Source organism: Pecten maximus, chromosome 16 (genome assembly GCF_902652985.1).
Source record: "Pecten maximus chromosome 16, xPecMax1.1, whole genome shotgun sequence".
Lineage (NCBI taxonomy): Eukaryota > Metazoa > Mollusca > Bivalvia > Pectinida > Pectinidae > Pecten > Pecten maximus.
Genome location: NC_047030.1, coordinates 13,674,145 through 13,697,076, shown reverse-complemented (window position 1 = coordinate 13,697,076; position 22,932 = coordinate 13,674,145).

Sequence of the window (22,932 nt, the reverse complement as noted above, 5' to 3'; positions counted from 1 at the left end):
ATTAGAGAAATGCCTGGAATGCTATCTTCATCAGCTGTTTTGGAAAGGTAGAAAGAACAGATGTATAATGTTTTGCTGCCAGCTATGTTAAATTTGGCTCAGGTGATTTCGCTGGACTTATTAGGGTGAGTTAATGTACTTCGTCAAAGATGAAATGTTCTTTTATGGCGATAGGCAATCCCCCGCCATTTTTGCAACTTTCAGTTTTCCCTGTTATTTCTATATACTTTGTAGCATGGAGGAAACATTTCACCAGTTTTTATGCCTGGGTTGAGCCAGGTGTTTATCCCAGTCACAATGTTGGGCCTAGTACTGTCTAGGACATTTTCAAGAAGATGTATTTATTTTGAATCGACTGGAAATTGATATTAATTAATCTCAATGGTTTGTTCCATGATGTTTAGTGTGATTTCGTATTTTTCTGTGGGATCGATGAATAAACAGGTTTTTGTTGGAGGACACGTGTTTGGTTTGTTTGTTTTTGTTTAACGTCCTATTAACAGCCAGGGTCATTTAAGGACGTGCCAGGTCTAGAGGTGGAGGAAAGCCGAAGTACACGGAGAAAAACCACTGGCCTACGGTCAGTACCTGGCAACTGCCCCACGTAGGTTTCGAACTCGCAACCCAGAGGTGGAGGGCTAGTGATAAAGTGTTGGGACACCTTAACCACTTGGCCACCGCTGCACAGGTGCACACAGCTAAAACTCATACAACTAAATATTTTACTATCTGTTATTACTGGTGAATCCATCGTCTAAATCGTTAATTCGAAATTCAAACAATATGAAATTTATAAAATTAAAGTTGGAAGTACACCTCCCTGTAAAACAAAAATTCTAGGGAAGATGAACTAGAGTTGTCTCTCTTCGTCCACTGCATTGTGTTATAACATGCTTCGTGATACATGCAGCTATTCGATATACATTGTATAATACCTTATAGAAAGACGATTGCTTCAAACGGTGCACATTTGAGTTTTTTGTTTACGACGTTCTCCAATTTTCAGTTGTCACAAGCAGGATACATTTCCAAGGCAATGGACCACTATTTTTTTCCAATCTCTGACAACCGTCCATTTTTAGGGTATTCACACAGCTCTGGGTGTCCTCATCGAGTTCGATAGATGGAATGATCGAAATATATCTGCTCTTTGACGTAGACGTAAAGTTCTTGGTGTTGATACTTGTATGTAATCTAACGTACACTAGTTCGTATATATATAACACTCATAATGGTCATTCACAGTGAGTTGTACACACATATATATATAGTTCGTAAATCTCGTAACTTACAGAGGTTGTCCTTTAACGAGTCGAATTTTTTATTCACAGAAAACCTTTAGTTTACAGAGAGCTTGTAATACACAAAGGTCTTGTAGGGCAACGAGAGCTTGTAGCTCACAGAGATCTCACAAGAGCTTGTAACTCACAGAAATATTGAAGATGGCAGAGAGCTTGTGACTCACAGATAATTGTTAGCTTACAGTGTTAAAGAGCTTGTGACTCACAGATAATTGTTAGCTTACAGTGTTAAAGCGCTTGTGACTCACAGATAATTGTTAGCTTACAGTGTTAAAGAGCTTGTGACTCACAGATAATTGTTAGCATACAGTGTTAAAGAGCTTGTAACTCAGAGAGAGCACATCAACTTGCACGCAAAACACATATTACGTTGTTTTTAAAGAAATGTAGAAATGATTTGTGTAGATTACTTTGTAATATGTTCCACAAATCATGTCTTGGTGGTATTTTCTCTGATTATTTCCAAAAGCGAACATTTTGTAATTTCATGTCTAGTCTGAGCGGCCCAGTGTCATTTTTACTTTTAGTGCACACAATTTTTGAAAGCAAAATTGACGATGGATTTGTGAAGAACAACGAGTTTCATGTCTAGTTTAGCCTAAATTCACAAACTTTAATTGTTTTATCAATTCTGTGTCTGTCAGTCTAGACAAAATGGCAAATGCATTCACAAGCTATCAACACCAATTTTTCCATGAACTTGGACAAAGTAAGTCGACGGCCTGACATGTAAACAGACAAAGTGTGACTTCATTTTACACAATATCACAGATTTTGAATCACAAAACATTTATATATTATCTGTCATTGGGGGAGGTGTTATACTATCCTGTCGGTATTATATATTACCGGAGGAGGTGTTATACTATCCTGTCGGTATTATATATTACCGGTGGGGGTGTTATACTATCCTGTCGGTATTATATATTACCGGGGGAGGTGTTATACTATCCTGTCGGTATTATATATTACCGGGGGAGGTGTTATACTATCCTGTCGGTATTATATATTACCGGGGGAGGTGTTATACTATCCTGTCGGTATTATATATTACCGGGGGAGGTGTTATACTATCCTGTCGGTATTATATATTACCGGGGGAGGTGTTATACTATCCTGTCAGTATTATATATTACCAGGGGGAGGTGTTATACTATCCTGTCGGTATTATATATTACCGGGGGAGGTGTTATACTATCCTGTCGGTATTATATATTACCGGGGGAGGTGTTATACTATCCTGTCGGTATTATATATTACCGGGGGAGGTGTTATACTATCCTGTCGGTATTATATATTACCGGGGGAGGTGTTATACTATCCTGTCAGTATTATATATTACCAGGGGGAGGTGTTATACTATCCTGTCGGTATTATATATTACAGGGGGAGGTGTTATACTATCCTGTCGGTATTATATATTACCGGGGGAGGTGTTATACTATCCTGACGGTATTATATATTACCGGGGGAGGTGTTATACTATCCTGTCGGTATTATATATTACCGGGGGAGGTGTTATACTATCCTGTCAGTATTATATATTACCGGGGGAGGTGTTATACTATCCTGTCGGTATTATATATTACCGGGGGAGGTGTTATACTATCCTGTCAGTATTATATATTACCGGGGGAGGTGTTATACTATCCTGTCAGTATCATATATTACCGGGGGAGGTGTTATACTATCCTGTCGGTATTATATATTACCGGGGGAGATGTTATACTATCCTGTCGGTATTATGTATTACCGGGGGAGGTGTTATACTATCCTGTCGGTATTATATATTACCGGGGGGAGGTGTTATACTATCCTGACGGTATTATGTATTACCGGGGGAGGTGTTATACTATCCTGTCAGTATTATATATTACCGGGGGAGGTGTTATACTATCCTGTCGGTATTATATATTACCGGGGGAGGTGTTATACTATCCTGTCGGTATTATATATTACCGGGGGGAGGTGTTATACTATCCTGACGGTATTATGTATTACCGGGGGAGGTGTTATACTATCCTGTCGGTATTATGTATTACCGGGGGAGGTGTTATACTATCCTGTCAGTATTATATATTACCGGGGGAGGTGTTATACTATCCTGACGGTATTATGTATTACCGGGGGAGGTGTTATACTATCCTGTCGGTATTATATATTACCGGGGGGAGGTGTTATACTATCCTGTCGGTATTATATATTACCGGGGGAGGTGTTATACTATCCTGTCAGTATTATATATTACCGGGGAGGTGTTATACTATCCTGTCAGTATTATATATTACCGGGGAGGTGTTATACTATCCTGTCGGTATTATATATTACCGGGGGAGGTGTTATACTATCCTGTCGGTATTATATATTACAGGGGGAGGTGTTATACTATCCTGTCAGTATTATATATTACAGGGGGAGGTGTTATACTATCCTGTCGGTATTATATATTACCGGGGGAGGTGTTATACTATCCTGTCGGTATTATATATTACCGGGGGAGGTGTTATACTATCCTGTCAGTATTATATATTACCGGGGGGAGGTGTTATACTATCCTGTCGGTATTATATATTACCGGGGGAGGTGTTATACTATCCTGTCAGTATTATATATTACCGGGGGAGGTGTTATACTATCCTGTCAGTATTATATATTACCGGGGGAGGTGTTATACTATCCTGTCGGTATTATATATTACCGGGGGAGATGTTATACTATCCTGTCGGTATTATGTATTACCGGGGGAGGTGTTATACTATCCTGTCGGTATTATATATTACCGGGGGAGGTGTTATACTATACTGTCGGTATTATGTATTACCGGGGGAGGTGTTATACTATCCTGTCGGTATTATATATTACCGGGGGAGGTGTTAACCTAACCTGTCAGTATTATATATTACCCGGGAGGTGTTATACTATCCTGTCTGAATTATATATTACCGGGGGAGGTGTTATACTATCCTGTCGGTATTATATATTACAGGGGGAGGTGTTATACTATCCTGTAGGTATTATATATTACAGGGGGGAGGTGTTATACTACCCTGTCGGTATTATATATTACAGGGGGAGGTGTTATACTATTCTGTCGGTATTATATATTACCGGGGGAGGTGTTATACTATCCTGTCGGTATTATATATTACCGGGGGAGGTGTTATACTATCCTGTCAGTATTATATATTAACAGGTGGAGGTGTTATACTATCCTGTCGGTATTATATATTACCGGGGGAGGTGTTATACTATCCTGTCAGTATTATATATTACAGGGGGAGGTGTTATACTATCCTGTCAGTATTATATATTACCGGGGGAGGTGTTATACTGTCCTGTCGGTATTATATATTACCGGGGGAGGTGTTATACTATCCTGTCGGTATTATATATTACCGGGGAAGGTGTTATACTATCCTGTCGGTATTATATATTACCGGGGGAGGTGTTATACTATCCTGTCGGTATTATATATTACAGGGGGAGGTGTTATACTGTCCTGTCGGTATTATATATTACCGGGGGAGGTGTTATACTATCCTGTCGGTATTATATATTACCGGGGGAGGTGTTATACTATCCTGTCGGTATTATATATTACCAGGGGAGGTGTTATACTATCCTGTCGGTATTATATATTACCGGGGGAGGTGTTATACTATCCTGTCGGTATTATATATTACCGGGGGAGGTGTTATACTATCCTGTCGGTATTATATATTACCGGGGGAGGTGTTATACTATCCTGTCGGTATTATATATTACAGGGGGAGGTGTTATACTATCCTGTCAGTATTATATATTACCGGGGGAGATGTTATACTATCCTGTCAGTATTATATATTACAGGGGGAGGTGTTATACTATCCTGTCGGTATTATATATTACAGGGGGAGGTGTTATACTATCCTGTCGGTATTATATATTACAGGGGGAGGTGTTATACTATCCTGTCAGTATTATATATTACCGGGGGAGGTGTTATACTATCCTGTCGGTATTATATATTACCGGGGGAGGTGTTATACTATCCTGTCGGTATTATATATTACCGGGGGAGGTGTTATACTATCCTGTCGGTATTATATATTACCGGGGAAGGTGTTATACTATCCTGTCTGTATTATATATTACCAGGGGGAGGTGTTATACTATCCTGTCAGTATTATATATTACCGGGGAGGTGTTATACTATCCTGTCGGTATTATATATTACCGGGGAGGTGTTATACTATCCTGTCTGTATTATATATTACCAGGGGGAGGTGTTATACTATCCTGTCGGTATTATATATTACCGGGGAGGTGTTATACTATCCTGTCGGTATTATATATTACCGGGGAAGGTGTTATACTATCCTGTCGGTATTATATATTACCAGGGGGAGGTGTTATACTATCCTGTCGGTATTATATATTACCAGGGGGAGGTGTTATACTATCCTGTCAGTATCATATATTACCGGGGAGGTGTTATACTATCCTGTCGGTATTATATATTACCGGGGAGGTGTTATACTATCCTGTCTGTATTATATATTACCGGGGAGGTGTTATACTATCCTGTCTGTATTATATATTACCAGGGGGAGGTGTTATACTATCCTGTCGGTATTATATATTACCGGGGAGGTGTTATACTATCCTGTCGGTATTATATATTACCGGGGAAGGTGTTATACTATCCTGTCGGTATTATATATTACCGGGGGAGGTGTTATACTATCCTGTCGGTATTATATATTACCGGGGGAGGTGTTATACTATCCTGTCGGTATTATATATTACCGGGGGAGGTGTTATACTATCCTGTCGGTATTATATATTACCGGGGAGGTGTTATACTATCCTGTCAGTATTATATATTACCGGGGGAGGTGTTATACTATACTGTCGGTATTATATATTACCGGGGGAGGTGTTATACTATCCTGTCAGTATTATATATTACCGGGGAGGTGTTATACTATCCTGTCTGTATTATATATTACCGGGGGAGGTGTTATACTATCCTGTCAGTATTATATATTACCGGGGGAGGTGTAATACTATCCTGTCGGTATTATATATTACCGGGGAGGTGTTATACTATCCTGTCGGTATTATATATTACCGGGGGGAGGTGTTATACTATCCTGTCGGTATTATATATTACCGGGGGAGGTGTTATACTATCCTGTCAGTATTATATATTACCGGGGGAGGTGTTATACTATCCTGTCGGTATTATATATTACAGGGGGAGGTGTTATACTATCCTGTCTGTATTATATATTACCGGGGGAGGTGTAATACTATCCTGTCGGTATTATATATTACAGGGGGAGGTGTTATACTATCCTGTCAGTATTATATATTACCGGGGGAGGTGTTATACTATCCTGTCGGTATTATATATTACCGGGGGAGGTGTTATACTATCCTGTCGGTATTATATATTACCGGGGAGGTGTTATACTATCCTGTCAGTATTATATATTACCGGGGGAGGTGTTATACTATCCTGTCAGTATTATATATTACCGGCGGAGGTGTTATACTATCCTGTCGGTATTATATATTACAGGGGGGAGGTGTTATACTATCCTGTCGGTATTATATATTACAGGGGGGAGGTGTTATACTATCCTGTCGGTATTATATATTACCGGGGGAGGTGTTATACTATCCTGTCGGTATTATATATTACCGGGGTGTGTGTTATACTATCCTGTCGGTATTATATATTACCGAGGGAGGTGCTATACTATCCTGTCGGTATTATATATTACCGGGGAAGGTGTTATACTATCCTGTCAGTATTATATATTACCGGGGGAGGTGTTATACTATCCTGTCGGTATTATATATTACCGGGGGAGGTGTTATACTATCCTGTCGGTATTATATATTACCGGGGGAGGTGTAATACTATCCTGTCAGTATTATATATTACCGGGGGTAGTGTTATACTATCCTGTCAGTATTATATATTACCGGGGGAGGTGTTATACTATCCTGTCGGTATTATATATTACCGGGGGAGGTGTTATACTATCCTGTCGGTATTATATATTACCGGGGGAGGTGTTATACTATCCTGTCGGTATTAAATATTACCGGGGGAGGTGTTATACTATCCTGTCGGTGTTATATATTACCGGGGGAGGTGTTATACTATCCTGTCGGTATTATATATTACCGGGGGAGGTGTTATACTATCCTGTCGGTGTTATATATTACCGGGGGAGGTGTTATACTATCCTGTCGGTATTATATATTACCGGGGGAGGTGTTATACTATCCTGTCAGTATTATATATTACAGGGGAAGGTGTTATACTATCCTGTCAGTATTATATATTACCGGGGGAGGTGTTATACTATCCTGTCAGTATTATATATTACCGGGGGGAGGTGTTATACTATCCTGTCAGTATTATATATTACCGGGGAGGTGTTATACTATCCTGTCGGTATTAAATATTACCGGGGGAGGTGTTATACTATCCTGTCAGTATTATATATTACCGGGGGAGGTGTTATACTATCCTGTCAGTATCATATATTACCGGGGGAGGTGTTATACTATCCTGTCGGTATTATATATTACCGGGGGAGGTGTTATACTATCCTGTCGGTATTATATATTACCGGGGGAGGTGTTATACTACCCTGTCGGTATTATGTATTACCGGGGGAGGTGTTATACTATCCTGTCGGTATTATATATTACCGGGGGAGGTGTTATACTATCCTGTCGGTATTATATATTACCGGGGGAGGTGTTATACTATCCTGTCGGTATTATATATCTCCGGGGGAGGTGTTATACTATCCTGTCGGTATTATATATTACCGGGGGAGGTGTTATACTATCCTGTCGGTATTATATATTACCGGGGGAGGTGTTATACTATCCTGTCGGTATTATATATTACCGGGGGAGGTGTTATACTACCCTGTCGGTATTATGTATTACCGGGGGAGGTGTTATACTATCCTGTCGGTATTATATATTACCGGGGGAGGTGTTATACTATCCTGTCAGTATTATATATTACCGGGGGAGGTGTTATACTATCCTGTCGGTATTATATATTTTACCGGGGGAGGTGTTATACTATCCTGTCGGTATTATATATTACCGGAGGAGGTGTTATACTATCCTGTCGGTATTATATATTACCTGGGAGGTGTTATACTATCCTGTCGGTATTATATATTACCGGGGGAGGTGTTATACTATACTGTCAGTATTATATATTACCGGGGGGGAGGTGTTGTACTATCCTGTCGGTATTATATATTACCGGGGGAGGTGTTATACTAACCTGTCGGTATTATATATTACCTGGGAGGTGTTATACTATCCTGTCGGTATTATTTATTACCGGGGGAGGTGTTATACTATACTGTCAGTATTATATATTACCGGGGGGGAGGTGTTGTACTATCCTGTCGGTATTATATATTACCGGGGGAGGTGTTATACTATCCTGTCGGTATTATATATAACTTTGGAATTGTTAAGCTATCTTGTTCGTTTCTTTGACAGCTGAAGCGGATGACCCTTACAATTGCCGTTTAATACCACCATCGTCCAAAGATCCATATAAAAAAAATCAAAACCGTGAGTGAAAAAAAGGGGGGGGGGGGGGGGGGGGGGGGGGGGGGGGGGGGAGGGGGGGGGGTAGGAAGGGGTAGAGAAATAAATAGATAATTAATTAAGTAAAAAACTAATAATCATCATCATTATCATACGACTCTGTTGATATGATTCCCAATACACTGATTCTGGTTTCAGGTTCTATCCCCTGGCTGAGAGAAACTGGAGTTTTTAATATGGTAGTGCGTCCGCCCTTATACGGCTATTGTTGTTATCATAGGCTGTTAAAACCTACGTGGTTTGTTGACTTATATCAAATTGATGTTCCCGTATGATTTCACTGCCGTTAAAACTTGACAAAGTACGGTTCGTTTACTGTGAGTACCTAAGTGATTTGTCAATGAGAGACAACACATTCGCCTGCGTCGAGTATCACCAAGATCTTTCATTAAAAAAAACCTAGTAATTGACCATTTACTGTCCGATTCATAAAATTAATATGTATTTTTGTGGAAACTTATTTATAGAGGTGCTATTTTAGCTAGTTCTCATTGAGAAAAATCGGCTCCACTGTCTTAAAATGTGTCTGCATGTAATAGCTATTTAAATGATTTTTTCTTTCAGATAATTGGTTTGGAGATGACGATTTGTAGACTAAACGAGGTGATTCACTTTCCGATTTCTGTCGGAATAACAGAAAATAGCCATTGAAGATAAGGAGATATATATACTAGTCGTGCACTTATCTGTCTAACGAATCTTCGTTCATTCCTATGTTATCATGGCGTTTGAAAATAATTATTCTTCAATACATTCTGGCTTTGATTTTGTTTTTATCAAGTACGTAACCAGATTTATCATTCCCTGTCTACCATAGATATATTACACATTATTATTTTTGTCGCATGATCTAGAATCTTTCGGTTTGACGAGAGAACAGAGGAGAACGAAATCCCGCCGGCTTTGACACTTAAATACGATTTTCCTGTCTGAAACCAAGCTAACGAAGCTTATACCAATACATGTAAGTAAACAACAGTGTACCAACTAATGACAAAACAACTCCATAACAGTCAGTGAGACTAGTGTTATCATCACTTAAACCTCTATTCTGGTAATTATTGAGTTTTTTTTTTTTTTTAATATTTTGACAACTTTTTCTTTTCATCATTTCTCCCTACTACGCCCACTCGTACCTCACACACGCATTTTCTGATAACCTTGCGCTATAAATGTACCAAATGCACATATAATATAATGATGTTTACGCGAAGTACCAGAAAAATATCACGCCATTTTGTCGACTGATCAACTACTATCATTACTGGTTTTATTGTACAGAATTTACTCACTCTCTATATCTTAGATCTGCTGATATTCATGAACGTCATGGATGACGCCATTCAGAAATTATAATTCTTACCCAAAATCGATAGAACGAGGACGAAATATAAAGAAAAATCTATATTTGCATGGGAAGCAATGAAAAAGTACAAAGAGATTAAGACCTTGTGTTCCTGAGGATTAAGCGTCTTCTGCTTCATCTACGACAACTGCCATAGAAATCTAGGTCACGGCGACACCAACCATAGAAATCTAGGTCACCACGACACCCACCCTAGAAATCTAGGTCACCACGACACCCACCATAGAAATCTAGGTTACCACGACATTCACCATAGAAATCTAAGTCTACATGACACCCACCATAGAAATCTAGGTTACCACGACACTCACCATAGAAATCTAGGTCACCACGACACCCGCCATAGATATCTAGGTCACTACGACACCAACCATAGAAATCTAGGTCACCACGACACCCACCATAGAAATCAAGGTCACCACGATACCCACCATAGAAATCTAGGTCACCATGACACCCACCATAGACATCTAGGTCACCACGACACCCACCATATAAATCTAGGTCACCACGACACCCACCATAGAAATCTAGGTCAAATCAACGACACCCATCATAGGAATCTAGGTCACCACGACACCCACCATAGAAATCTAGGTCAAATCGACGACACCCACCATAGAAATCTAGATCCAATCCGGTCATTAGGTCATTCTCAAAATGAGACCGAGGATGGTGACAACATACATTTACGGTGTACACAACAAAGTGTTCTGCACAATATAGTCATCATTTTTCTTATATTTTCCTATCTGGTTTGTAACAGAAACCACAACAATATATACATTTTCTTCAGCATCGATCATATCGTTTTTATGAAACATACTACCGCTTGTTCGCGTATTGGAAGAGTTAAATTCATTAACACCAATTGCTTAAAGCATTATCAATTTCTTCGTTCAAGGACATAGTTTAGGATAGATAGGAGATTGTTAACGGTTTACGCTGTTGTGTCATGTACTTAATTTACTGTTTTACAAATGAGTACTAGATCTAAATACGTTCTTACAAGAAATTGATGCCTGGTCTTCAACAAAGCAATCAGAAGTTGTACCGATTTCTAATCAGAATGTGTCATGTTTAATAGGATATATTCAGCATTGTGTCTCGTTCTTTGTTCTCGTCCAACAGTGATCATCTACTGTCGTTTTTAATTAAGAAAGAACCGTGATAACAACAACAACAACAACAACAACAACAACAACAACAACAACAACAACAACAACAACAACAAACTCGACTATATGGGCTTGTACAGTATATACATGATAGGATAACGATTTTACCAGGCACCTGTACTAAGCTCTTATGTTTTCACCATACTTCTGCCATTATATTTAAAGATTTTTTTTAAAGATTTTATTAGATTTCAATGCGATTATGATGTAACATTTTGAAATAAAAAATAATACACACTGGTTTTATCATTGTTTTCTATAAACGAAAATTTCTATATATGGGCGATAACTACACTGTAGAAATACGCGTAAGCTGTGGAATTAAACTAGCTCCAGGATTTATTGACACTAATCATGAGTCATAGTGAAAATAAAACAGGTTGAATCTACTGTTCTAATGACTAAACTGTAATGTTTAGGCAGCACCGAGGAGAATACAGTCTCTGACAACTACATTGTTTGTGAAATGGATATCAACTGGAGAGTTCATAACCTCGAACTATTGGCGAGGCATTCCGAACGGAGCGAACATAACTTCTAATTAGAAACCGATGGTAGAGTATTTCTACCACCCTTTGATACATAACGAAGCTCAGTTTTCTCCCATAACTTAATTTCATGTGAATGAATGAGTGATTCCATTGCCTCCTGTATCACGACTAGTATCGTGTGACGTTTGGCGCCTGACAGCAAAGGCGTGGGAATTACAGGCTGTATCTAACGTCCCTAAACTTCATATCCACTGGCGTGATTGCTTGTTTGTTCATCGCAAAAACCATTTGACGACGCATGTCGAGGAAGCACCAACAGCCAAGGTCATATGACGACGCGTGTCGAGGAAGCACCAACAGCCAAGGTTATATGACGACGCGTGCCAATGGGGCAAAGGTCATATGACGAGGCGTGCCAATGGGGCACAAACAGCCAAGGTCATATGACGAGGCGTGTCGAGGAAGCACCAACAGCCAAGGTTATATGACGACGCGTGCCAATGGGGCAAAGGTCATATGGCGAGGCGTGCCAATGGGGCACAAACAGCCAAGGTCATATGACGACGCGTGTCAATGGGGCAAAGGTCATATGGCGAGGCGTGCCAATGGGGCACAAACAGCCAAGGTCATATGACGACGCGTGTCGAGGAAGCACCAACAACCAAGTCATATGACGACGTGTGTCAATGGGGCACCAACAGCCAAGGTCATATGACGACGCGTGTCAATTGTGCACCAACAGCCAAGGTCTTATGACGACGCGTGTCAATGGGGCACCAACAGTCAAGGTCATATGACGACGTGTGCCAATGGGGCACCAACAGTCAAGGTCATATGACGACGCGTGTCAATTGTGCACCAACAGTCAAGGTTACATGACGTCACGTGTCAAGGGAGCACCAATAGTCAAGGTTACATGACAACGTGTGTCAAGGGGGCACCAACGGCCAAGGTTAATTACGTGTATATACAAGTACGTGTATCAAGGGGACAAAAAAAGACAAGGTTATACTAGGACGTGTATCCAGGGGACACAAAGTGCCATGTTTATACAATAACGTGTATCCAGGGGACACCAAGAGACAGGGTTATACAATAACGTGTATCCAGGGGGACACCAAGAGCCAGGTTTATACAATATCGTGTATCCAGGGGATACCAAGAGTCTGGTTTATACAGGGACGTGTATCCAGGGGACACCAAGAGACAGGGTTATACAATAACGTGTATCCAGGGGGACACCAAGAGTCTGGTTTATACGGGGACGTGTATCCAGGGGACACCAAGAGACAGGGTTATAAAATAACGTGTATCCAGGGGGACACCAAGAGCCAGGTTTATACAATAACGTGTATCCAGGGGACACCAAGAGACAGGTTTATACAATAACGTGTATCCAGGGGACACCAAGAGTCTGGTTTATACAGGGACGTGTATCCAGGGGACACCAAGAGACAGGGTTATACAATAACGTGTATCCAAGGGGACACCAAGAGTCTGGTTTATACGGGGACGTGTATCCAGGGGACACCAAGAGACAGGGTTATAAAATAACGTGTATCCAGGGGGACACCAAGAGCCAGGTTTATACAATAACGTGTATCCAGGGGACACCAAGAGACAGGTTTATACAATAACGTGTATCCAGGGGACACCAAGAGTCTGGTTTATACAGGGACGTGTATCCAGGGGACACCAAGAGACAGGGTTATACAATAACGTGTATCCAGGGGACACCAATAGACAGGGTTATACAATAACGTGTATCCAGGGGACACCAAGAGACATGTTTATACAATAACTTGTATCCAGGGGGACACCAAGAGAGAGGTGTATACAATAACGTGTATCCAGGGGGACACCAAGAGAGAGGGTGTATACAATAACGTGTATCAAGGGGGACACCAAGAGACAGGGTTATACAATAACGTGTATCCAGGGGACACCAAGAGCCAGGGTTATACAATAACGTGTATCCATGGGGACACCAAGAGAGAGGTTTATACAATAACGTGTATCCAGGGGAGACCAAGAGAGAGGTTTATACAATAACGTGTATCCAGGGGATACCAAGAGACAGGTTATACAATAACGTGTATCCAGGGGACACCAAGAGTCTGGTTTATATAATAACGTGTATCCAGGGGGACACCAAGAGACAGGGTTATACAATAACGTGTATCCAGGGGACACCAAGAGACAGGTTTATACAATAACGTGTATCCAGGGGGAAACCAAGAGACAAGGTTATACAATAACGTGTATCCAGGGGACACCAAAAGACAAGGTTATACAATAACGTGTATCCAGGAGGACACCAAGAGACAGGGTTATACAATAACGTGTATCCAGGGAACACCAAGAGAAAAGGTTATACAATAACGTGTATCCAGGGGGACACCAAGAGCCAGGTTTATACAATAACGTGTATCCAGGGGACACCAAGAGAGAGGTTTATACAATAACGTGTATCCAGGGGACACCAAGAGAGAGGTTATACAATAACGTGTATCCAGGGGACACCAAGAGAGAGGCGTATACAATAACGTGTATCCAGGGGACACCAAGAGAGAGGTGTATACAATAACGTGTATCCAGGGGACACCAAGAGAGAGGTTATACAATAACGTGTATCCAAGGGACACCAAGAGAGAGGTGTATACAATAACGTGTATCCAGGGGGACACCAAGAGAGAGGTTATACAATAACGTGTATCCAGGGGACACCAACAGAGAGGTGTATACAATAACGTGTATCCAGGGGACACCAAGAGAGAGGTTATACAATAACGTGTATCCAGGGGACACCAAGAGAGAGGTGTATACAATAACGTGTATCCAGGGGACACCAAGAGAGAGGTTATACAATAACGTGTATCCAGGGGGACACCAAGAGACAAGGTTATACAATAACGTGTATCCAGGGGACACCAAGAGCCAGGTTTATACAATAACGTGTATCCAGGGGACACCAAGAGAGAGGTGTATACAATAACGTGTATCCAGGGGGAAACCAAGAGACAAGGTTATACCATAACGTGTATCCAGGGGGACACCAAGAGACAAGGTTATACAATAACGTGTATCCAGGGGGATACCAAGATACAGGGTTATACAATAACGTGTATCCAGGGGACACCAAGAGCCAGGTTTATACAATAACGTGTATCCAGGGGGACACCAAGAGAGAGGTTATACAATAACGTGTATCCAGGGGGATACCAAGAGACAGGGTTATACAATAACGTGTATCCAGGGGGATACCAAGAGACAGGGTTATACAATAACGTGTATCCAGGGGGACACCAAGAGCCAGGTTTATACAATAACGTGTATCCAGGGGACACCAAGAGAGAGGTTTATACAATAACGTGTATCCAGGGGGCCACCAAGAGAGAGGTTTATACAATAACGAGTATCCAGGGGGACACAAAGAGACAGGGTTATACAATAACGTGTATCTAGGGGACACCAAGAGACAGGGTTATACAATAACGTGTATCCAGGGGACACCAAGAGACAGGGTTATACAATAACGTGTATCTAGGGGACACCAAGAGACAGGGTTATACAATAACGTGTATCCAGGGGGACACCAAGAGACAGGGTTATACAATAACGTGTATCCAGGGGACACCAACAGCCAAGTTTATACAATAACGTGTATCCAGGGGACACCAAGAGAGAGGTGTATACAATAACGTGTATCCAGGGGACACCAAGAGACAAGGTTATACAATAACGCGTATCCAGGGGGAGACCAAAAGACAAGGTTATACAATAACGTGTATCCAGGGGACACCAAGAGAGAGGTTATACAATAACGTGTATCCAGGGGACACCAAGAGAGAGGTGTATACAATAACGTGTATCCAGGGGACACCAAGAGAGAGGTTATACAATAACGTGTATCCAGGGGGACACCAAGAGACAAGGTTATACCATAACGTGTATCCAGGGGGACACCAAGAGACAAGGTTATACAATAACGTGTATCCAGGGGGATACCAAGATACAGGGTTATACAATAACGTGTATCCAGGGGACACCAAGAGACAGGTTTATACAATAACGTGTATCCAGGGGACACCAAGAGAGAGGTGTATACAATAACGTGTATCCAGGAGGAAACCAAGAGACAAGGTTATACCATAACGTGTATCCAGGGGGACACCAAGAGACAAGGTTATACAATAACGTGTATCCAGGGGGATACCAAGATACAGGGTTATACAATAACGTGTATCCAGGGGACACCAAGAGCCAGGTTTATACAATAACGTGTATCCAGGGGGACACCAAGATTGAGGTTATACAATAACGTGTATCCAGGGGGATACCAAGAGACAGGGTTATACAATAACGTGTATCCAGGGGGATACCAAGAGACAGGGTTATACAATAACGTGTATCCAGGGGGACACCAAGAGCCAGGTTTATACAATAACGTGTATCCAGGGGACACCAAGAGAGAGGTTTATACAATAACGTGTATCCAGGGGGCCACCAAGAGAGAGGTTTATACAATAACGTGTATCCAGGGGGACACAAAGAGACAGGGTTATACAATAACGTGTATCTAGGGGACACCAAGAGACAGGGTTATACAATAACGTGTATCCAGGGGACACCAAGAGACAGGGTTATACAATAACGTGTATCTAGGGGACACCAAGAGACAGGGTTATACAATAACGTGTATTCAGGGGGACACCAAGAGACAGGGTTATACAATAACGTGTATCCAGGGGACACCAACAGCCAAGTTTATACAATAACGTGTATCCAGGGGACACCAAGAGAGAGGTGTATACAATAACGTGTATCCAGGGGACACCAAGAGACAAGGTTATACAATAACGTGTATCCAGGGGGAGACCAAAAGACAAGGTTATACAATAACGTGTATCCAGGGGACACCAAGAGACAAGGTTATACAATAACGTGTATTCAGGCGACACCAAGAGCCAGGTTTATACAATAACGTGTATCCAGGGGGAAACCACGAGACAAGGTTATAAAATAACGTGTATCCAGGGGGACACCAAGAGAGAGGTTTATACAATAACGTGTATTCAGGCGACACCAAGAGCCAGGGTTATACAATAACGTGTATCCAGGGGACACAAAGAGACAAGGTTATACAATAACGTGTATCCAGGGGAACACCAAGAGCCAGGTTTATACAATAACGTGTATCCAGGGGACACCATGAGCCAGGTTTATACAATAACGTGTATCCAGGGGACACCAAGAGCCAGGTTTATACAATAACGTGTATCCAGGGGACACCAAGAGACAAGGTTATACAATAACGTGTATCCAGGGGACACCAAGAGCCAGGTTTATACAATAACGTGTATCCAGGGGACACCAAGAGACAAGGTTATACAATAACGTTTATCCAGGGGGAAACCACGAAACAAGGTTATACAATAACGTGTATCCAGGGGGACACCAAGAGACAGTGTTATACAATAACGTGTATCCAAGGGACACCAAGAGCCAAGGTTAACTAGGACGTGTATCCAAGGGACAGCGAGAGAGAGGTTTATATAATAACGTGTATCCAGGGGACACCAACAGCCACGGTTATACAATAACGTGTATCCAGGGGACACAAAGAGACAGGGTTATACAATACCGTGTATCCAGGGGACACCAAGAGAGAGGTTTATACAATAACGTGTATCCAGGGGACACCAAGAGAGAGGTTTATACAATAACGTGTATCCAGGGGGACACCAAGAGCCAGGGTTATACAATAACGTGTATCTAGGGGACACCAAGAGACAGGGTTATACAATAACGTGTATCCAGGGGACACCAAGAGACAAGGGTTATACAATAACGTGTATCCAGGGGGACACCAAGAGACAAGGTTATACAATAACGTGTATCCAGGGGACACCAAGAGACAAGGTTATACAATAACGTGTATCCAGGGGACACCAAGAGACAGGGTTATACAATAACGTGTATCCAGGGGACACCAAGAGAGAGGTTTATACAATAACGTGTATCCAGGGGACACCAAGAGACAGGGTTATACAATAACGTGTATCCAGGGGACACCAAGAGACAGGGTTATACAATAACGTGTATCCAGGGGACACCAAGAGACAAGGTTATACAATAACGTGTATCCAGGGGACACCAAGAGCCATGTTTATACAATAACTTGTATCCAGGGGGAAACCACGAGACAAGGTTATACAATAACGTGTATCCAAGAGACACCAAGAGTCTGGTTTATACAGGGACGTGCGTATACGAGGACTTAACCTTGTTGACAATAATTGCGAAAAAAGTTATGTCAACTTATATGAGTCACATTTGTCGGTCCGGATGGAATTTTGCAAGGGGTCTTAATGTGGGAGGAAACCAGAGTAACAGCAAAATTTATCATTATTATCCCAATATTGACTTTGTATGAACTTTAACGATGAATTTTTCATTTCACATGTAATTCTGCTTTCCTTTCTTTGAAACTGAGGCCTGATTATGACCTCTCTGAAGGTACGACAGCATTGTCTACATTGAGATATGCATGCGATATTTGAGGGATAGTTTTTATTCAGACATTACAGTAACGGACGAGCAAACCACCAGACGGACAGCCAGATCAACGAAGCACATTACACAACACGTTCATAGCAAATAGCCTATAATGAAATATAAAGCTCTCTAAAGTGATGCCAGTTATACCCTATACTGTCGCCCACTCTTCCGACCTGCTGGTAACTAGCTACTCTAGGCTTCGGTTATCCCACTCAACACAAATGTCGAGAGTTTTATACAATTAAGAACCGAGAAACGTATAACTAATCACTGTGCTGATTGATTTATCAGTAATGGGATACACTGCCGGAGGGAACAAGTCTGTTCATATAGCTAAAATATTGGCAAAGCATTCCCAATGGCTGTCTGTTATTACCAGACCTTCAGATATCACTGTAAATCGTGGTAACATGAATCATTTCAAAAGAACAATGAATAAACATATCTTGCTTATATAAAAATGATATATCATAAAAAAATTGTGTCATTTTTCTAGTATGATATATGATTTTATATTTGAATCACATTATAGGGCATGTTTCAACATCAGTATTGCCAACACGATGATTGGGAAGCTGCAATTATCCCAAAAAAAAGTAAGATATAATAAAAACATTTTGACACAATCTCAATGAGTATTAAAATGTTCCCGACAATGTCACACCTCAGTCTTTTTTAACTGTTGTTTCCTGATCGTTCCTGAAAAGCTCATTACATCACAAATTATAACTATCAAGCAATATTAAAACTAGTCCGACTTTTTTGACGATTTTACTAGGTAGATACACATCGCAGCTTTAAAAAAATGATATTAACATCCAGAATCTTTCGAATTATTTCGTTTCATTTAGCCTTGAAGACATCATACGTACAAGTATATACTGTGGATTTAATGTATTTCTCAAGAAGAACAGTATAATTTCATATTATAATTTGTAATCTTATATGATATGTATTAATCATCGTCAAACAAGATTCCACGGGTACGGTAGTCGACTGGCGACCAGCCCCGAAGTTGTTTTGTTTTTGTCTGAATTGCTCCACTAAACTCTAATACTAGATTATCTCCCCATTAAACCTTGGGATCAGACTTATCATTGGGACCAAAATCATAAACAACAATTTAAGTCATAATCTTAATATTCTAGAGACAGGTGGCCAATCTAATTTTAAATTCATTGACATCTTAAACAACACTAACAACAAATATGTAATTGTTAAATGGATTCTAATACGTAATTCATCAATAGAATATCAACATTAAAAGTTCATTAGAAGATACCCTGTATCTTTTTGGTAATCGTTTAAAATTCGTTATCGGCTTTTCTAATGAAACTTATTCGTGCTGTTTTTCTACCTCATTATTTATCCTGTATATCGAAGCTGACAAAACAATTGTTAAGCGATAGTGACTAGAATAGAGACTTCTCACTGAACTAATTAAGCAGCAGTCATGTCTCCCCTATTCAGACCGATATCGTATGTTTTCTAGAGGTTAAAAATAATTTTATAATTTTTTTCTTCCGGCAACGCTTACATCCGGGCACACAATGACGTTACCCGGAAGTATTCAAACCAATGTCAACAGTTAAGCTCATAACGAGGCTATAATTGGCATCCGTTAATAAGCTGTGTTCCATTAATGGTAGCTAGACAGTTTGTAAATACTCTCGTAAACTATTTATAATAATTAGTTTCCCATCGAAACACAATTTCAGCTTTTCATCTTAGCTCAGAATTGTTTATTTCCATTTAAAGTGAGCTGATAGGACGCGAACATGTTTGCCTCATTAGTATCTATACAGTTATAGACCCGGATGTGATTCCTATCATGCGAAGTGTAGTTGGTCAGATATCAAACTAACAAAAGATAGGATACTTTATGACGGGAACTGGCTGCATTGTTTGTTGAAGGTGTGTCGTGTGTCCGCTTGGCTATTGTGCGCTATAATACCTCGATATCGGTGACAATATCTGTGTTACACAGATTGCGTATGTCGGCAGGGGACTCATAAACAGCAGTCTGTCTAATCCAGATTGCACACTTCATTGAGGTTTGTTTCCTAACAAATATTTACTTATATTTTCCAAATGATGAAGTTTTAATTTTTTTTTTACTATATAGTGCTTTGGATATGACACTTTGTAATGAAACAAAAAAATAAAGTTAAAAAAATAAATAAATAAATCAACAAAATAAAGCTGTTTGGTGTTCAAAGGGTTTCTAAATTAAACTATATATATAAATATAATGTAGGTGATGTTAATATCTAAACACATCAATAGTGTATTATATACATTGTAGATGTATGTGTGAGTAGTAGTAGTATTAATAGAAGTTGTCATCATTCAGCTTTAATTTGTACGAACATATAATATAACATGTAACAAGAGAAGGATAGACACGACATAATCATCGACATCCGTCTTCGTTATCGTGGTGTACGTTATACACACGGCTCCAACACATCAAATCAAATATCAAATAATGAACAGACCAGCGAGCAACAACATTCCTGTTTCAATTTAATTGTATTAATCTATAATACACGCGTCAATCAATACCAATACATCATTGAAAATGAACAAGGAGAACAAGACCAGGTGTTCCGGAAAAGTAAGCGTCTTCTGTTTCAAAGACGCCTCTCGACACCATACTATAAAAGCCTAGATCAAAATCAGGATAGTTAAAAACGTATAAAGATAATAATAGTAAGCGTCCTCTGCTTTATAGACAACACACGCTGTGTCAAATTTCATAATTCATGATAAATAACTTGTTCAAAGTAAAACCGGGTCATGATAACGAAACTAAATCAATATTGTTACTTTTAAAAGCGAAAAGAAATAAACAATTTGTAATTGGGATTATGATGTCTACTATACACCTTTGCCATAGTCTCCAATAAACTGCATATCCCGTCACCAACCATCATCTCATCTGTACCGGGACATCTCTGTACATATACGTACAAGATCTGCTATAACAATGACACTACCGACCAAGCTAACCCTGTACCAGGACATCTCTGTACGTACATGATGTGTTATAACAATGATACTATCCACCAAGCTAACCCTGTACCAGGACATCTCTGTACGTACAGGATCTGTTATAACAATGACACTATCCGACCAAGCTAACCCTGTACCAGGACATCTCTGTACGTACAGGATGTGTTATAACAATGATACTATCCACCAAGCTAACCCTGTACCAGGACATCTCTGTACGTACATGATCTGTTATAACAATGACACTATCCACCAAGCTAACCCTGTACCAGGACATCTCTGTACGTACATGATCTGTTATAACAATGATACTATCCACCAAGCTAACCCTGTACCAGGACATCTCTGTACGTACAGGATCTGTTATAACAATGATACTATCCACCAAGCTAACCCTGTACCAGGACATCTCTGTACGTACATGATGTGTTATAACAATGACACTATCCACCAAGCTAACCCTGTACCAGGACATCTCTGTACGTACATGATGTGTTATAACAATGATACTATCCACCAAGCTAACCCTGTACCAGGACATCTCTGTACGTACATGATCTGTTATAACAATGACACTATCCACCAAGCTAACCCTGTACCAGGACATCTTGAAAGGACGATTGTTTAACAATGAACTATCCCCCAAAAGCAACCCTGTACCGGGACATTTTGGGTACGTACAGGTTTGGGTTATAACAAGAAAAACTTCCCCCCCCAAACCCGGGACCGGGACATCTCGTGTACGGATGTTTTAAAATAACCCCAGATTGACCCCCCCAACCCCCCAAGCAAACCCCGGGACCAGGAAAATCTCAGTACAGGATTGTAAAAATGAACTACCCACCAAGTTTCCCCGTAACCGGCCCTCTCTTAGCCCATGTTTGGGTTAAACCCCCCCCCAAATGAATTTCCCCACCAAGCAAAACCCCCCTGCCCGGGCCATCTCTGTACGTACAGGATTTGTTATACAATGCCCCTTTCCCCCCAAAGCCCCCCCCTCCCCCCGGCCCTCTCTGTCACAGGGTGTGTTTAACAAGGGACACACCAAACCCAAGCTAACCCTGTACCAGGCCTCTCTGTACTTAAGGAGTTTTTAAAACCCCGGCCCACTCTCCCCCCCCCCCCCCCCGGCCCGGTCCCCCCGGCTTTAAGGTGGGTTTTTCCCCCCCCCTTTGCCCCCCCTGTCCCCCCCGCTCCCCCTTTTTTCCCCCGCCCCCATCCCCCATCCCCCCTGTCGGCCGGGCGTTTTCCCCCCTTCCCCGCCCGGCCCCCCTGCCGGCCTTTGTCGCCCCGGGGTTGTTCTCCCCCTGCCCCCCCCAAGCCCCTTTTGCCGGTTTTTCGCGGTTTTGTCGTGGTTTTCTTGGCCGGCCCCC